Raw genomic sequence first — 20208 nt, forward strand, 5'->3', positions numbered from 1 at the left:
CCACGTCCGTAGAATATTTGCTATTAAACTGGGTCGACCGGTTCTGTACGGTAAAGTAATTACCGCGAAAATTTAGTGTGTATAATGGCTTCGGTTTACGTTCGAAACAACAGCGAAGGTGTCAATAAATCCTTTCCTCTGTCGTTCGGTCGATCGTAAGACATTAAATCACTACGTGTTTCCGGTACACGACCGGTCAATTGGATCCGAGACCCGTTGAAACAGAAAAGGTTCCTCGAGAAACAAGCTTCGACTGCATTATCCATTCTTTTCACGTCGTTGTAACATGTAATAGGTGTTTAATTAGTTTTCAGTGCTCGTTGTTTGTAAAATCAAAGATAATTAGATAGTGGATTGAAATGTGTAATGTAATTAAAAAGGTACTTTTCGATGTTGTCCATTTATTTATATACTCGGATCATCAGGTAGTAATTGCGATTCCGCGGATGCCGTGAGACGATGGACGAATCAAAATCCGATTGGAATCCGCAGAAAGGACCGGCGGAAGGCGGCAGAAACGAAGAAGGTGTAGAAGGTGGGGCTGGATCGGTGGCCCCAAGGCTCATCGTTCATTCATGGGGCATTTACTCGGTATCCTCGTAAAGCCAACCTCCTGCTGTCCCTCCTTCTCTTCCACCGACCGCTTTCCTCCTCCAGGCAACCCCTTGTGCCTCCTTACATCATTCTCTTATCCTTTGGAATGGATTGGGATCAGCCGGATATAATATCTTCCTCAAGGATTCATTTTCGAGCGCGGCTGACCGCACCGTCTCGTCCTCACCGTTTTCGAGCCACAATTCATCTTGCGTGAAACATTGTTCCGCGTTGCGAGTACCTAACTTCCCTTTACCAACTCTGCCTAACATCTTCATGGATACGGATATATATATCTTTACCTTTTGATTATTTTATTGCATTTTTTGAAGTGAAACTATTTAGCGACTTCGAAATAGTTCCTTCTGTTTGAAGGTACTTGTTATAGATTCCAAGAATCCCTCTGGGCTTTGGTCCTCCTTTCCTGAATGAGACTTAGATTTTTGGCCCTCGGTACCATTAGATAAATGAAATTGAAACTTACAAACTTGCCCCACGATAAGAATTCTTCCGGAAGGTCGGCAACGCACGGGACTTAAACTCTGGTCCTCGAGGTGGACTTTTATAAGATTCATGCTTGTAGTCTCTAAGAAAGAGAAATGGTACCATTGGTAATTGGAGTTCTTTCTTCCAGTCTGTTATCGACTAAAACGGCGTAAGGACCAGTAAAGTAGGAAGTAAATCTTTGTGACTCCATTATTGGATCTGGCCATACCCTGTCGTTGGAGTAGCACCGGGCCGATATGAAATCCGAAAGGTGCAGCCACTCTCGGCTGCAAGCGGGACCATCGTGCGGTGAAACGGCACGAACGGATCGAAAGTTATTACAAATTCCAATCATAAAGGCTAATCGATAAGCCACGAAGCTTCAAAGAAAATTATAAGTTGAGCATCATGGATAGGGGTGGCACGGGAATGGTGATAGTCGGTTGGGAAGGTAGCAGGGGGTAACTCGTAAAGCCATGAAAGCGCCTCCAACAAGGCGGCATTGCAGCCAGCTTTTAAAGTTAATAAATTCGTCGGCTTACTTCACTCTTCGAACGGTTTCCTCTTCCGCTAGCCGTGTCTCTTTTCCTCTCTCTCTGATCCTTTTTTAAACGGCGACAAAGGGCCAACCAGGGACACATAAACTTGGTTTGAATAGGGAAACAAAGTAAACAGATATTAATAATAAATCCTGTTCGTATTTAATAATTTTCTGAAATATTCAACCCTGTAAATTTCTCCCAAAGGCGAGCAAAATTCTCTGCAAAATGCAAAGGTAAAATAAAATATGTAACAAAATCTTGCCACCATTTCTAAGTACTTTGTACTTGGTGCACAAAGCAGAGACTTAAACAGCAGCGATTTTTCTTTTTCCTTGATTATTCCCATGTCCATTTGTCACGTAGACAATTTGTGAATAATTTGCAGACCGACTTTGATCCTCTTCGTCATTTTCATAGATCCACCGTACAAATTTTCCGCCAACAAAGCGTGTCCATATTCCACCCGGAAGGACCATCAGGTGACCGTCCTTTGTTATACGATTATTGCCTTAATACCCAGGCGGACTACCCTTGGTAATCGTCGCTGAGGCCGATTCAGCTCTGCTCCCGTGTTCTGTTTGTAAACCATGCGCATAGAATACATTACCTTATATTTATTGCTGGCATATTGCCGTTGAACATAATGTACGACTTCTGAAAATGAGAAAAATCTTGCTCCATTTTCACGCGAGTTACCTTTTGAACAATGACTACAGAAAGGGTTAAACGGTGTAAAATTTAGAAAATGGAATAAGAGGCTCTCTCCATGGTCCGCCTAATTTCCAAATTTTTGACTATATCTTCACGTAGCTTCTTTAAAAAATTACCTAATTTTCTTATTAATTTTTCCAAAGATTTGAAGTCACAGTTTCCTAAAAATGATACATGATTTAATCGATGAAAATGAATGATGTTCGGTAATTTCAAAAAGTAGGCACCCCCGAACCGGGGTATAAATTTTATTTTGTGGCTTTTATTTTAGGGATAGAGCTATTCGGCAAGAATTACGGCAGATATTTTTCAATAATTCCGAAAGATCCGAAGGGCCCCCCACGGCATGAAACGGTAGTCGAGAGGCAATACGAACGTCAAAGTTTAATCGTACAGGGGCACCGTGTCGTATAATATGTATAGGTATTGGACAGTGACGTAAAGAAATATATTCCCGGTTATATTTCAATCGACCGGAATACTCGCTTTATGTACCTGAGTCCTATCTGTCGAGGGACCATGGATAGAGAACTGATAGGGGAACGAAGTGCTGGTGACGATATTTTATGGCTCTCGAACTTTTATTACGCGACAGTTTTAGGACATCTCTTAAGGGAGTCCGATGTGTACTTACGAGATATACACTGATGGACCAAATGACAGGGGACTAGAGGAATCCTCTGAAGAAACGTGCCACTGCACCTAGTTTACACGTGTAATTTCTTGGAAATTTTATTCCAACGTTAGTTCCTTAATTAAAATCAAAATTTTCAACGTAACACGAGAATTTTGTTTTTAATTCAAAAGTAGCCAAGTTTGGTCGTTGGAATGTTAGGAAGAAACGATAGTAAAACACGGAAACAGATGTTTAATTTAACAATAAAGTTCTCCAAAGACTTCAGAAGTGATCTGACAGAAATAGGCTGGCTCTAAGAGCAGGAGTAAGCGAAACTGTTCCGCTGATGCATTAACCGCAGCCGGCGTAACGAGTATTATCCAGGACGGGCGGGTCGTTCGCGAACTTTGAATCAGATTTTAATTAAACGAAATTGCGGAATGATATTTCACGGTCAGTTAGGTGGGCTGGGGGATGTCTAAGGTTCCCGGCTGGCAATGAAACGCCATGGGTAAGAGATACTCCTCGCACGGCCTACGGCGCAGCCAGGTGTCTGGGGCGAAATTAAGTTTGATTCCGTTTCTTTGCTAGCAGCTGTACCAGCGTAGAATCGCTCGACCACCGTAATTTTCAAGCAAACTCGTCTGCCCTGGAAACTTTTCAACCGATCTCCCGAACGGCGAGATTACGTGATATTTCAATGGCCGAGGTAATTGAATTCTCCAGTCGATACCTCATCTCCTTCGCGTTAAGTAAATTCGACGAAGATACGGAAAATCGTATCTTGAATAATTATTTTTATTATTCTGAATATACACCGTCTGTACGACTTCCGATACGGCTGCCTTTCTTCGATTATTTTTATTAATTAGCTATTCGGTAGCAAATGTGATACTCAGAGAAATAGATATGGCGATAACATTTGATAAGAGTTTCAGTTATCTGATAAAAGATATCATTTTTATGTTTCAAATCGAACTCTACAAAAATATAATTAATACATGGATATCTAATGGATGAATTATGGGTGTATTGAGTGTACAAATTAATTGTGTGCCTTTTTTTTAATTGAAGTTTTTTTAACTTAAAGTTAAATATATAATTTTTAAAGAAACAGTATAAAATTTGGAAAATTAAAATCATATGAAGTACAGATTGCAATTAAAATTGAGGCTCTCTCCAGGGTCCGCCATCCGAGGGTTGAAATGCTACAGGTATCAAATTAATTTGAACACCTAATAATAAATAAGAAATAAGAAATTTAAAGGAAAAATTCGTTTCTCTTTGATCGTGTAAAGAGATTGAAGAAAATTTGTGACAGAGGGGTGAGCAATATTTCTCGATGAGATAGGTAAGTTTTAATAAAATAAGATCAATAGTGTTTTACGAGCAATCCCGTTACACCTAGGTGAACGAAGGTAGGAGGGAAGCGTAGAACCGGCAAACAGGTGTTTCAGTGGCATTATTAAGTTTGATTCACCCTGTTTCCCTTGCAGCTGCGGCGTTCAGCCGTGCACCGGCTATAATTTCCATTGTAACTTCTCGTTTCCACTTCCCTCGAAAACTTTGAATCGGATCTGAGAAACGATATTACGCTATATTACACGAACAATTGAACCGATATCGTTATCTATTATGTGTGCGCTACTTTCGCGCGTTACACTTTTTCCCCTTCCCTCTTATCATTTCATGATTGAACGTACAGTAATATTGTTGCTTCTATTTACTTTCCTTTCAAAACCTGCGAAACATTGAATCATTTTTCTTCTTCTCACAGAAGAATTTATCTTCTTACAATTAACATTGTAGAATCTCCTGTGTTGATTAACAAATTTCAAAGAATTTATATTTTATTTCAATTTTAAGATTGAAATTCCAATAGTTTCTCTACTTTCTTTAATGGCTTTTAACATCACCGCCTTCTGGCCATCCCTTTGCCCAAGGGCAACCGGGAGGTGCCCGATGCCAAAGGGTACGAGTTATCCAGACTTGATCTACCGGAACGTTTGTTCACGCTGTCACGCTAATGGTTTCGTGATCACACGAGTGAGAGAGTAATGTCGTAGTCTGTCCAAAGGAGAGAGAGAAAGAAAAGGAGAAAAGACGAAGAAAGAAGGAGGAATACGGTTTTACGAGGCTGAAAATGTTTTATTCATACCGCGTGCAGAGTCCCACCCGTTTCACTAAACGCGCACACCGTCAACGTCGTATCAAACTTCAACTATAAGCCCGGCTGAACTGGAGTTTTCCGAAATGCGTCGAGCATCTCTAAAACTAAGGGGTTTCAGGACCCTTAACGGACGCCCTTTGACCCCTTGGCGCGTATCTCTCTCACGTTTTGCCTGCTTCCAGTGTCTCAACGAAGTTGCACTCGTTCGTGTTCGTCGAATACCTTTTTTCCCTTTATTTCCATTTATCCGTGTTAGAGGAAATTTCTTCGCGGGGGGTCGTTTCGTCTCTTAATGAAATTTCGATATTCCGATCTGGCTCTCTAATTTTTCTACCTTGTTTCGTTAATTGTAATTCATTTTCAATAATATCGTATAGTTTTCATAATTTTGTCAGTGAAAATATCAAGTGCGTTTGAAATTTACTTAGAAGCAAAATATTATAATTAGCAAAATGAACCTACCTTGCTTAATTGGCAAGGCAATGATTAATAGCAACCGGACATTATCAAATGCGTTGAGGTTTAACGTAATGTTTATCGGACGATTTGAATAATTAGTATAATGAGGTAAACACCGATATCAAACTGATAACACGTTCCATGTCTTGGTGGAGGATCGAGGAGCTAGGAAAACCAGAGGATGATGACGGTAAGGAAATTGGAGAAGGGTACAGAAAGGTGCTCCAATTTCAAACTCCGATATCAAGGAAAGCTTGCATAGAAAGGACCCGGCTAACTGGCCGTTAGCGAACCTTTCTCATATTACTAATTAATTATTTGCGAATTTATGCCACACCGTAACGAGATTTCTATTATTTCATCTAAACTCATCGCTCTTGTTTCGGATCCGATCTTATCACTGTTCAATGATAATATCACGATACTCGATTAAATATAGTACTAACAAAATAATTTCTTTTCTGTTTCAGGTAAGCTGATATTTTCGATACACTTGGAGGTATAACATAAAAAAATTCAGCAGAAAATAGGTGAGATTTTAGTCATTTGTAGTCAAAGTAAAAAGTGAGGATAGATATCGTTCGAATTCTGAATTTTCGCGAATACTCGCTTTTAACTTTGAATGTACTTTCAGTATGGCCTTGTTATTCGATTTCAGTGATACTATTAGTATCAGTGTATCCCTAGTGAATGAAGGAACGTTTACCAAGGTGGTCGTGGCAAAGAACAGGATAGAGCAAAGTCATTCCCCTTTCCTGTCAGAACATTCGGATTGTGTTCGTTAATTACCGGGAAGTAACGTAGCGTGAGTAATAATAGTTTTGCGACTACGTGGACGAGGGAACGGTGGGTGGTGAGGGGGCAAACAATAGCGGAGTTAATTAGCTGGTCTGTCATTTTAGAGCTGGAATAGGTAAAAACTCGTTGGCTATAAATCATTTCGTACGATGCGGTGAAAAAGTTACCAATTCACGCGTTTCTCGGGCTAACAAGCCGACGGCGATCTCATTTAATTCCTCCCTCCTTGTTTTCTCAATATTTCTTTCGTTCAACCATTATGAAGATAGCTAATTGTTTAATGAATTTGAGGAAAAAATTGTACTACTCTTATTTAGATCGTTCGGGTAATTGGAGTGAATTATTCTCAGTCTTATATTGTTATAAAATAACTTTATTAACTTCAAAAAATAATACATATAGACAGCTTATTTTAACAATACTCCTCATTACAAAAAAATTACAGTAAATTATATTATAGAATTATTCCTGAGGCGCGTCGACTGCCGCAGTGGAAGAAGTCAATATTTATTCCGACAGATCTTAATAAGAATTATTGGAAAACAATCATTCTAAAAACATGAACGTGTCAATAATCAAATTCTAATGTTCGCAAGTTAATTTAATTTATAAAACAATTCAGTCTAAATTTTGCAGTAGAATTACCCCTTGGCGCGTTGTCTGCCGCAGTAGAAGTAGTCAATATTTGGTGCGGCAGACGTTAATAAGAATTCTTAAGAAAATACAATTACTTAGCTTTGCAATTTAATTGCAACTATTAACAGTAGATAATAGAATTTTTTTCTAGAAAAATATAAACGCGTGAAAAGTGAAATTTTAATTTTTCTGAACATTAAATGGTGGTTGTTTACGAAAGGTTGTCGTGGTACGCGGCAAATGCGTGACTGTAGCCTATTTAATCGTATCTGTGACTGGTCTTACCGTAAATTAGATAATATTGCCCGTAAACTTCTACCTATCTACCAATTTACGTTTGGGACATCGCGGCGGTATCGTGACGATAAAACGTAAAATTGAATAAAGGGATTTCGAGTTATGGATATTTATAGTCATCTTTTATTTATATCTCTGTCGCAACATTTCTTATTCTAAAAGATCACCAGTAGAAACAACTTTTAAGCAATCATAAATATTTGTAGAAAATTTTCTTTTTAGATCAAAAGTAATTCTTTTTTTCTGACTTTTATTTCCTGAAAGATACGGGTTTCAATTTCAATTACTTTTGAAGTAATGACCACATTTGAAACGAGCAAGAGGGAAAAGATTTTCAGAGTGTATCCGTCGGTGTTGGATCGCGTTTAATGGAATTATCTGTATCGTATCCTGAGTCAGCAGGTTTACGAGCGACTTTCTCGGACACGTTTCTCAATGCGGTATATACGGATTAAGGGCTCCTCTCCATCGAGAAAACTCCCTTCTAGGGCGTAAGTAGCTCTCCCAAGTAAATTGCTTATTGAAGTTATCGTTAGAATTTACTCGGTGGTCAGACGAAAATTACGCACTCCAATCATCTCTATTATACATTTAGTAATTAAAAAAATATGATATGCATCTCTAAAGCTTAAATTAGAAAATTAAAAATCCCGTCTCTCTCCATGGTCCGCTCTTTCGATCGTTCAATTTACCATTCGTATTCGCGTTAACACGCGCGCAGCTGTAAAATTGTTGCGGTTTTTCACAATTTCCTTCGCTTCAGCGGAAACCACTCGTCGATGGACGGGCATAATTGGTCATGGTTCGCAGTGGTCGCGTCACTTCCGTAACTGGCCAGAGGTTGCGCGAATTTCGGTGATATAGAGCAGTTAATCATAGCAATTATCGTTACTTTTAGCATTAATCGGATACGGGCAATCTTGGACGAGGCTAGAAACAGTATGCCGGTGCTAATGGGGTTTCTATTACGCGCGTCAGGATAATCCAAATTCTCTGGATAATACTCGGACCACAATTTCATTTTCCATTAACGCAACCTCGTTCAAGATCGATTGCTTCACGATCATTCGATATCTACTATTATTGCTTTGCCGTCGATTGAGCAATATTCGCTTAGCGATTAAACGCTTAACTAGAATCAATTAGACCCGAAGGTAAACCGCCTATTTACACTTCTTTATTTCATCGTCCCCGATCAGGATATCGCGTATCCTGCCGTCAATATCATTCCAATATCAGAAGAAATTATATAACATTTGCCATCTTGAAGTTCTAATTATTAAAGATAGGAAGAATTAATTTTTCAATATTTCCTATTAATTTTCTGCCTTAAATTACCAGTAAAATGGTAATGTTATTCAATCTTCACTAGTAAACGTTTATTTATTAGCCCTGTTAGATAGCACAGATGTACGTCGGAACATTTATTAATATTCAGAATTCCTGTATACATAATATCAGAAACTTGTTGCAAATAGTTCGGGGAGGTAATAAATCATGGGTGTAATTATTGGTAATTTCGCCGGTATCCATGGTACGTTACTTTCTGGCCGAACTTTTCGTATAACCGACGGCAACTTGTTACAAGCAGAAGAAACAGCTTTTGTTCTTCCGTCAAGGGAGGAAGTGCGGCAGATGCAACGAACGAGAGGGAGGGGGGAAAAAACTGTAATAAGCCACATAACGGATTAGTCCATTGTCTTTGATACTTTTCGCTCCTTTTGTTTCGAAATAGAGCTGACAGTTAACTATTCCCAGCTTTGAATTTCATTATGTCTATGGTAATGGACGAAAGTAGCTGTTAAAATTGCTAAATGCAACTTGTCTCGTCTCAGAGAAAAAATTCTATTTAAGTCAACGATCCTGGATGTTAAATAGATCGATTCCCTTCTCGATTCTTTTTTTATCCATCGAAGGATAAAGCCGTTCGCCAGACGGCGTACCACGCGATGCCTATTGCGCATACCATCGTCGAGTCTCAAGAAATTTTCAATCAAACGTTTGGAATGCCCTGGGCCCTCAACATCGAATGCCAGGAGAGGAAATAATGGCTGGTCCCATCGAGAAACCCCCCTTTTCCTTCGCCAACCATCCTTGGTACGTCGCATCCCGAACACGACTGGCTGACTGGCGATGACGTTGGTAATGGCGGTGCTCTCGGTGGGCGAAGAAAGCACCCTCTTATTCGTGACGTACCAATAATGGATGTGGGATTAAAGGGGCGCAAGGTTTACGGATTCGACTCTCGTGGTACGAAGTGCAGACACGTTTGATTTACGAGCTTGCTCGTGTTTCTGGATTCTTCTTCGCGTCAGACATTCGCCACGGGATATAAAGCGGCTGGGGAAGGGATCCATTTTTGTTTATTCTAGAATTCCAGCGACGCACGGTTCGACTTGTAAGAAGGTGCCTTCGTGTTTTTCTTCTCTACCTCGCCCTTATTTCCTCGCGAAACGTTTCCTCCCTTTATTGATAAAGCACCGAAAGTTTCGTTCCGCTTGAAATTCTTTTTCTTTTTTCTTTTTTTTTTTAAATGCATTCGATGTGGGTTACCGTACATGCGCAGCTGGGACAGAAAATAAAGTAGAAACAGGGATGGGTGTATTGTAACTCCTGCGGAAGCCTTTGATTTACAAGTACCTCTTTGAGGTCCGTGCTTCAGTATCTTTCAGTTTATAGGTTGCATTAGTAATCTCTTTCGCTATTTTTCTTTAAATTCTCTTGAATATTGTATCAAATATGAACACGCTATATATATGCGTACTTGAGGGATCGATGTAACAAATGGATTTTCTAGCGAAACAGGCGATTTTAATCGTAAAAGTAACAGCTAGATCATAATAATAAATAAGAAGCAGATAACAGGTGAAGTGGTTGGGCTCTAGTACATTGAAGATAATGAAAATGATGAACGAGAAGGCGGTAAGACAATGATTAACGTAGGCTGATAAAAGCGTTAGATAAATATAACGTACGATTGGTATAAACAGGAGTGAGACAAACATAGCTGAGGCGTTTAAAGTGGAAATGTGATTAGTCAGTAGTTTGACCTGATTCTGAAATGGGCAAGGAAAATGAAGATAGGAAAATAACAACCCCTGGCGTTAATATGACAGAAAGATAAAGGAAAATGAATCGGCATTTAAATAAACGAATGATTACAAGGAAAAGAATAATAATAAAAGTTACAAATGAAACCATCAAGTGGAAGTAGAACAGGAATCGTGATAAAAATTCATTCCAGCATGGTGTAATAAAAATTTACAGAATAATTCAATATTCGTCGACGCGCACCGCTGCGTCTACACATTTGGTAGAGAAATGCATGGCGAAAGGGAGACGCAAGAAATGTTGAACAAAGAAGACGAGCCAATGTAAGCGGTCGGGGGAGTTGGTAGAAACCGATGGGATATGGTGAAAGCAAAGCAGTAACCCGGTTGGACCAAGTCCAGGCATTCTGCAATCCTGACGTTTTCGACCAGCTGATCGGCCAGCACGAACGAACAGATGAAAGAACGAACGAGCGAGGCTATAGAGCGCGACAGGGGAATGGGGCGGCAGCCCGAGTGGCGCCGTGACGCTTTCCAGCTGCTCGTCGCGTCGCGTCGCTTCGCACCCACGCGAGGGAGGGAAGCACTCAACACGGTCGCTCCTAAAATCGAATTATTAGTTAGCAGGCCAGGGGTGCGGGTACAATTTGCGAAAACAACCCGTTAAATCACCGTCCACTTTGGCTCTGGGTTTCTTCGTCCAGAAAGACCTTACTCAAAATTGCTAACATTTACATGGAAATTTTATGCTTCCCTTTATCTTATCTCACCGCAACATAAAAATCAAATTCTCCTCCTTTCCTCTTTAATTTACGTTCGCGTAACAGCCTTCGTCTTGTTACCATTTGTACACTTTGCAACTTTTTCCACCGTGTAAACACTTAATATTCGAGTGATACTTTCGACGGTAGGAATGTTTTTGAAGATGTTAAACGATTCGTAATAGAAGACGGTATTCGGTGGAGGAGCATCGGGTACTAAGAATTCCGTCTATGAACTTTTCGTCGAGTAAACGCAATTAGGCGATAGAGCAGCGCCGCAATTTGGCCGGGAGCAGCAAAACGGAGAAACTCTCCTTATGCACGAGTGGAATAATCTCGAGAGGAAAATCGAGAGCTCGAGCACGGAATCGATTAAGTCGAGACAGTTCGTTATTTGCGGAAAGAACTACTTAAGTTTGCATTTCGAGCGAATGAAATATAGAAAGCAACAAGCAACGGGGGATGAGAGTCGGTGAGCGATCGATCGATTCCCAACGGTGCTCGACGATTCGAACTGCATTTCTCGATCGACAATTTTATTTTATTTAAAGGCTGATCCTCCTAAGTTTCTCTACACCATTCGCGAGACTCAGACACGTGAGTTTCGAACGAGACTAAATGCTACCCGAGACATTAAGGGTAATTGGTATGATATTCAGCGAAGGATCAGTTACAGCTCGTTCGATGCTGCTCCTAAAAGGCTTCCTTAACTGACAATTAGATCAGATCCACGAAAATCGAGAAGCGTAAAGCCGTATTAACTTCCTGACTAACAATCGTTGAAAAACAATTTCGTCGGCTGACTGAAAGCATAGAAGGACACTCTATTTCTATTCTCGTTTCTAGCGAAGGGGTTAAAAATGAAACTGAACGTACTCGAAGCTATCCAGCAGTGGTACGAAAGAAACGATTACGAGGAAAGTAAGCAAGAGGGTTGAGGGTGGTATAGCGAGGGTAGAAAGGGTGAAAAATAGAAGATAGAAAGGATGGTGGGCGCGCGCGAGGGGGTTGAAAGAAAGCTGGTAGCTCTGGATAGGACCTTTCGTCCAGGCATATCGGTGGAAGGAAGTAGCTAGTGGCCGAAAGGCGGCGTGCTTGTGCGGCACGGTGTGTGTTCGATGTTATCTGTGGTTGCCATGGGGATGCTATTGATTGGCCGACGCGCCGACAGACGTCACGGGAGTCGCGGCGCCACTCTGGCTATTGCCTGCCGCCCGCACCCCGCCTCGCTGAACAGACCGTTCACCGCCACCTCGTTCACCCCCCTACGATTCACCAACGTGTATCCCCAACTGTTCCGTCCAACGTGTATCCCTTGCGCATTTACTAGTCCACTTACACGCCCGGTGCTCCTTGTTCCCGTGCGTTCGAGCGGGCACAAACGCATCCGTACACACGGAAACGCACTATACGCCCCGATACCGGCGTTGTCCACGTTCCGTCTTAGGGAGACCGTGTATGGGTGCGTGCGTGTTCGCGCGCGCTTAATACCGCGAGCCCAAGGGTCCACGAGTGCACAATCGGTGCAGAGGTTGAAACAGGGTAGGGACACATTCCGTGGATACCCCCTGATCCGGATTCACCGCGGCTTCTGCCTGCATTTCTAGACCTGGCTGGCTGCACTCGGTAACCTGAACACCCTTCGTCGATCGCATCCCTCCACCTGGCTCTCGACCGGGGGAACATTCTTACGGCAAACAGCGAGCGATTGGATGGTGGACATAATCGCCAGGCATTGTTTGCATGCTGGTAAAGATTTCTCTTATGGGCGAATCAGAGGGAGATGGGTGCACGCGGACTCGGTACGATTGCACCATCCTGGCAAATAATTTGCAGGTTACCAGTTACTTCTTACGGTGTCGAGGTTTGACCTCGACCGGGTTCCATTCTGTCGTAACCGTATATACACATAACCGAGCTACGGAAGCGAACGATAGAGAACGCTCGCCACGGAGGAGTGGGTCGCGGAAAGGAAACCGCGCCAGCACGACGACTTCCACGGCCGGATCAGCCATCCTGGCGCCTAACGAGTCGTATAAAACACGGCAGCTTGTCCCTCTATGCTGATGCTCGCACGCGACTTCCTTGGAAACCTTCTTTGTGTCGGTGAATAACGAGAATAAAGCACGGTCGCTGGTAACCGCCCCTCTGCAAATTAATTTCACGCGCTGCTACCTGGCTCGATTAGAGGCCAATTGATCGCGTACGTGAAATTAGAATTTCTCGATTCCCGGGCAGATAGGTATCGTTTGTTTTCCTTTTTTAAATTGGAGAATTTGTTTTCAAACAAATCTGCGGTATCGGTGTTTGATTAGCATTCATTGTATTCGAAGCTCGTTCATTTCTGAACCGATGTTCCCATCCAACTTTTCGCCCTATATACGCTTTAACAATCTACTTTTTTTCTCTCTCTCTTTCCCTCACCCCTTTTTCTTTCGTCCATGTCTATTTTCTGTTCTCTTCCAGAAAGCTCTGTGTCTTCGTACGTACGCCCAGCGTGCACAGCTCTCTCGTTTCCGTTTCGTCAATAGCGACTTCCCGTTGCCATTCACCGTCGTCGTTATTACGAATTCGAAGCAAGCTTCAGCCGGTCGTTTCGAAATAATTTTCGCTGCAGCCGGCGTGCTTCCGTCGGAATTGGATATTGTGAGGTCCTTGCAGCACGGCAAGGAGCGAGGGAGAGAGAGAGGAAGAGGGAAAAAAAAAGACCCTCGTTTGTTCCTGTTTCGTCGAGCAGTACCGACGAATTTCTGGGTTAGATTCCCGGTTTCATTCTCAACCCTTGCTGCAAAATGGTAAATTCGGTTTCGCGGAGGATACTCCATCCTGTAATGAATAAACTGTACATGGAAGAAATTAAAAGGACGAACTGTTCCCGTTGGGAATGGAGTGTTTGAGAGGTCGGGGCAATTTTTATTTTTCACGGTAAATAGATGTACCACGAACAAGTGCACTCGTAAAGGAACCTTGCCGTTTTCCGTCGACGTTTTTTAAATTGAGAGTTATTTATCGAAACGACGTATTTATTTATCCTTCGCGAATGAAACGTAATTTTTTTCGGGGGATCCGACAGAAAGGACGAAGATAACGTCCACGGTTTCCTAGTCCCACATTCCGTCACTTCCATCCGGCTTACGTTAAGCCACTTTTTATGCTAGCTTATTCGAGGCTTATCAGGACAAGATGAATGCAACATGATATCAAAAGAAGGAATTCCATAACGACAGGTACATACAGACCACTTCAAAGGACGTCTTTCTTCGCTCTTTCAACGTTTGCTAGCTCTCTTCTCCGCGAATTTTATTGAAACCTCTTTCGGCAAAGAGAGAAATACACGGAGTACGTTGTATGCTCAAGAGCGAATTGTTTGAATACGATATAAGAATCTTTGATATTGTCTAAAATAGATCGGTTCGGTTCGCTATGCACTTTCAAAGATGCATCGGGGTGGTATTTGTTCTACCTTCGAGTAGCAAGTTTACGATTCCTCTTTTCGTTCTTCCTTTAACCATCGACAATTTTATTTAATGCAACTATTACAGTTGCACCAGAGGGAAAATACGAAATTAAATTAAAATTGGGTCTCTCCCCGTGGTCCGCCATCCGAAGGTTAATGTATGTATTATATATTTACCTGCATTATTATGCAAAGTCGATGAAAAAATATTATCGACGCGAATAAATGAATAAATTTAAATTGATTTACATAAAATTATTATGCATTTTCATGGTGCATAGGGTGCTTAATGAATAATTGCAATTAACAGTAGTGTTACGATATAAGTTGATTAATATACAAAGCTATTATCGGATATTTGATTTAGAAAATTGCGCTGATTAAATCTTCTGTATTAATATTTCAATGAAGAAAAAGGTAAAATTGATACATTTTTCTTGACTCCTCCTGTAAACACAGGAGAAAAGGTCAACACGGTTCGGTCGTTCGGGGCGGCGGAAAATGAGAAATTCATTTTGAAGGCGGTATAAACAATTCCCGGCGCAGCCATTCGGCCAAGAAGGTCCTTTAATTTATTAAAAGGTCGCAGACGCGAAATTCGAACGCGAACTCCCGTTTCGTTGCAGCCTACGTGTGTACGTATTCACAGCGATCTCATCTCTCCGGCTCTTTTCTTCGACCGTGTTTCGAACTTCTTCGCCGCTGTATCTCCGGTTCTAAAATTTTCACAAGACCGAACGGCAACGAAAAGCGTACCCCAGTGGTTCGGCCGAGCTGCTGTCTACCATTTGCACACGTTTCGTGTGTAAACGTGTACTCGGTGCGTAAAACGATCCGAGCGAAGGAAGAGGGCGGTCGGTGGAAAGGATAGAACGCTGGAACGGGGGATACGTGGAATAAGAATCCAAAAAGACCCAGACGAAGACTCTCCACGTCAACGAAACGACTCCCGTGGGCTTTCTCCAATCAGCCAGCCAGCCTCGGCTTGCCTACACCCGGCTAAAATGCACTTCGAGACCCGTATTTTTCATCTAGCCAACACCTGCAAACTCGCTAATGTAACCTACCAATGTTCACCGGTAACTTAACCAACCAATGACGGCCAACTTTCATAGAACCGTGTGAATTCCATTAGTAATCTTTATGCGATCTTTTAACGAGCTGGGAAAAAGAGGGAAGGATTCCGGATAGACCTTCCGTTTGGCACGTTCGCGTTTTTACACGATTATTCGATGGTCATTCGTTAACCCTCCAACGCGTTAAAACTATGGAAAGTTCCATTAGATAGTATTTTTCTGATAAGATTATTTCTAACTCCTTTGAATGGCGGATCATGGAGAGAGCCACCTTTTACACCCTTTAACCCTTTCGCAACTAACGCTCATTGTAGTAATCGTTCGAAAATGATATAGATAATAATTAAGAAACTTATTTAACTTGTTTTAATAATCCGATTTTTGCAAAATTATCCTTCACAAAGAGCCGCGGTATTTGGAGACAGGCGTGTCCTCGATTAGTTGATTAATTTGGCTGGCATTATTCTTCTAATTAGATAAAATTGGAGAATTTCCGTAGCTAAGTGACTGCTCTAATTTTACGGTACCTGTTGGGAAAGTCATAGTGAAATTCCGTATATCTGCAGTGGCGAGTCATAAAGCAGTTGTTCCTTGCTCGAGAAACAACAAAGCATATTTCGATTAGACATCCTTTTTCTGTATTAAGATTTATTATAGGTAAACGTTGCTTTATTAAATATTGCATTTTTTTTTCGATACTCGGGTGTCTTGTTATCCTTGAAGTGATTTGTAGAAAGGGGGCCACTGTGACCCATGCGTCACAGTCTCGGTTGAATATAAGACAGATCTATGGCTGACTTCCGCACTGCAGAGGTTAATATTCATGTTAGATAGCTAATGGATAAATCAGTTCTGAAATGCAATATTCAAATCGACCAACTTGGAATCTAGAAAATCCATCTTACCTATCATAAACTATAAATTGTCTCTAAATTAAAATATTGATCCAATTAGGACAATCCTCCATGTTTCTAATAATTTTAAACAGTACACACGAATGAACAAATAATTAATATTCCTATTTGATTTTGTTTGTTACAGGTAAGTGTCCAGATAGATCCTAATAATTAGCAGTTTCCCAGGTGGTTAATTAAAAAGAAGACAACGAAAGGTAACCCATAAGAGATTCAACGCTAAAACAACCATAACGAATGAGCTATCGATCGCTTTAGTAATTGTGGGTATTGCAGTTAAACATGAATATCCAACCGATCCGTAATGTACCTTGTATAATATCTCCGTAGGTAATTAGTAATTACACACTAGGTTATTTGCCAGGTAAACACATATTTGATTAAACAGCATTCGCGGCGTATTGTAACGGTTATTGTGAATTCACGGTGCTTAAATTACTATTCGAATTATACCCGTGTATGTCCCTTCGACATAACATTTGTATGTTTCACGGATGTACGGGTGGCAATGAAACGAATCGATGATCAATAATTTTCCATAAACAATATTTTTGATACTTTTAAGTACAACGTTGACTAATTGAAAATTTTCAATTACGAACGGAATGTTACTTGTTCTTTTCATCTGGAATCTCTTAAGGGCAAAATTATGTATTCGCCAGATGTGAGATGTTGAGATTTAAACAAACGATAATCCAGTGGGGTTATTTCTGACAAATCAGTCGCGTCAGAGAGAACTTCCTAGCTCGAGGGGGAATGATATCCTTTGTCGCTTTTGCTGCACCCTGTCACGAAGCATAATGAGCTTACAATTGCGTTGACCAGTAATAGCCTCTCCATTCTACTCCAATTTATTTTACTACAATATATTATTGAATATTACTAGAAAATGATAATCCTGTTTATGTATTTTTCTATCACTCTATTCTTTCAAGATTCTCATTTATAGCATTGCTATTTTCGGTACACTTTGAGCTTCCTCCTCATGCCACTTATATTTTTGCTATTAAACAGTTGACAATCGCCCACGCGATTCTTGTCACTGACTATCAGATTCTTTGTCAACAATATCCAGATGGATCCCAAGGTTCAGACCAATAATAAATCATGTAATCTTGTTATCGGTGCTGATAAATAGAGTTTTAGTCTGGTAGAAGGAAGAAGGAAGGAAGAAGACTGGTCAAAGGCAGGTAACTTGGTTCTACCGGATCGATAGTTTAACCGAAGTCGAGACAAAGGCTGTTGGGAGATGGTCGTGTAGATTGTCTCTGTCGAAACTCCACGATCTAAGACGTTTCAGAACGATTCGAGGCGTGGACAATTGGGCGATCCGGATCGATCGAGGGTGCGGAACGCGATGGATCGCTGGGACGTTGGCAAACTCCTTGTTGACGCTTGGTGTGTTCTCAGTCGTCGTTATTGGCGGTACACGCGAATGGAACCACCCGTTCGTATCCTGCTTCTCGCATTACTTACGGATCCGCAAACACGAGAAGGTTGACAAACTCTGTACACGATGACGGGAGTATTGCCGCGCAATTGACCCCGTATCCCATCCCTATTACATCCTATATATTAGATTCAATTCCACCGGAAAGCATATTCGTCCACGGTAATTAAGAAACTATCGGTTTTCATTAGCACTGTTGTCATTAATAATCTGGAATCTGAGAAATCTGCGATGGATTATAACGATAATACCTTAGAATCTGTAAAAATTGAATAAATATATAGAATTGTGCGCCGTCCGGCGGACCATGGAGAGACTCCCAATTTTAATTTGATAGTCTACTGATTTATTAATTAATCTGTAATACAGTAGATTAAATAGAAATATGAATTTTTTAAATCCTCCATCCAGACACCCTAAAAGTGATGTCTGAACGTAAATTCTATAGAATCTGTGAAACACCGGTAGGACTTTGTAGGTGTAACAAGTTCGCAGTGCTTCACGGATCAGCTGGTGTTTCGTGGCTGAATTCGAATCCGAAACACCAGGGGAAAACCGTATAACTTTCTAATAAAGTATTTAGCCAAGGGATGGAAGCGTGATCTGTCTAGTAGGAAGGGCAACCGGCGGAAGCCGATGGAGGTGAGGGTGGTACGGCGGGAGTTTTAGTTTCCGGGTGATCTGTGGCTCCCTCGTTGTGAGAATCGATGCCGCCAGCCGCCCAATAACCATACATCGTACGACTATCACACCCCTGGGGTATATACTAGCCAGCACACCGTATACCCTACCCTCTTTCTATCTTTCTTCCTCGAATAGTTACTATCCTCCCAATACCGCGCTTTCTACGACTCTCTGCACCCCTCATTTACACGCCTTATTACAAATCTTATTCTTTTCTTCTGATATTCTCTCCATTCACGGCAATTTGAAAACTTTTAATCTTGCAATATTTAATATTAGAAAAAAAGAATTCTTAAATAAGTTCATTTTTCATTTTCAAAAATCAAATTAGAATTTAATTAAGCATCGAATTCTTAATTAAGCCATATTATGACTGGAATTTAATACGAAATTTCTCATTTATTTCAATTTCTTTTTAGAATCTCAGAATTGCAATTTTAAAACGAACCCCAGTGTCTACGTTCGGTTTAGGGGATGCCTTATTCCGACATTTTTTTCTTCTCTCTTTTTTGGAACCATCGCTCGACAAAGAATCTGCATTCTGGCTGGTGGCCTGTCGTAAATATTCATAGACAAACAGAACCGGTATATGACAAACGATCTCAACCTTCACCCGGATTTCATTCCTGGTGCTCTGGATAATTGGAAGTCACTCGGAGCAAATTGAATGCAGCGAAGATGAGTGGCTTTCGCGATTGGCGTTGACTATCGAATCAGAGAAAAAGGGGAAAGATGGGTTCACGGTTTTGTTCGTTCAAAACGTTCGCGAGATGTTGCGAATGACAAATACTGGTATCTTCTAAAAGTATATAAAAATTCTATTCATTAATCTTCATAAGAATCAAGTATTTTAAAATATTCTTCTGGTATCCTGTTATTTCGTCCAACCCTTGTAAATTGAAAAATAAGTACGTTTAATAATTTTGTACGAGTAACAAGTGTTTCCATTACTTCGTCCAAGCCCTGTATACGTCGTAACGAGAAGATGGATGGCTATCCTGAAGAGAATTCATCCAGACAGTACGCTGGTATTTATGAAAATTAAGCAAGGTACTTTGAGCCCTCTTTTCGTCCAACGTTCTCCAACCAGCAACTCTCTCTCTCTCTCCTTCATTCACTTCCGGCTTCATGCTCGACGTATCCTGTTCTTCCAACCAGGTTTTCTCTCTTTTTCACCGTAGGTTTTGTCTTCCAACTTTGCCTAGCCACGAGAGTTCTCCCTCTTGTTTCGTAAGGGAAAATCCGAGCTCAGCTGCCGCCACTGTTTGCCCACGTAATTACGTGGAATTCACGTTAGGGGGTGGTACGCGTGCCGGTGGTTGCATTACTTTTATTCTTATACCATAATTCAGGTCGAGAAGAGGTCTTTTTCCCTCGGTGCAATTTCTTCGCTACACTCGTTCTCCTTTCGCTTCGCTTTTCTCTACCTTTTACCGGCAACTAAACTGTTTTTCCCTTCTGCTGCTTCGAGAAATTCAATATTACGGCAGTTCCATCGGAAATTCAT

The 20208-nt window shown here is 41.1% G+C and overlaps 1 protein-coding gene across 13 annotated transcripts in view; it reads left to right on the plus strand.

Annotated features, from left to right (window-relative positions):
* The window catches only part of LOC114877207 (mediator of RNA polymerase II transcription subunit 12-like), a 204883-nt gene that overhangs the window by 143624 nt on the left and 41051 nt on the right, over positions 1–20208 (plus strand). For 2 of the 13 annotated variants that reach the window (XM_029189488.2, XM_029189487.2), the window contains one exon: positions 6049–6108. The exons of the other annotated variants lie outside the window; for them this stretch is intronic. The gene's annotated coding sequence lies outside the window, so the exon portion shown is untranslated. The remainder of the gene's footprint in view (positions 1–6048; positions 6109–20208) is intronic. 13 annotated transcript variants of the gene reach the window in all.

The sequence above is a fragment of the Osmia bicornis genome, chromosome 8 (genome assembly GCF_907164935.1).
Source record: "Osmia bicornis bicornis chromosome 8, iOsmBic2.1, whole genome shotgun sequence".
Lineage (NCBI taxonomy): Eukaryota > Metazoa > Arthropoda > Insecta > Hymenoptera > Megachilidae > Osmia > Osmia bicornis.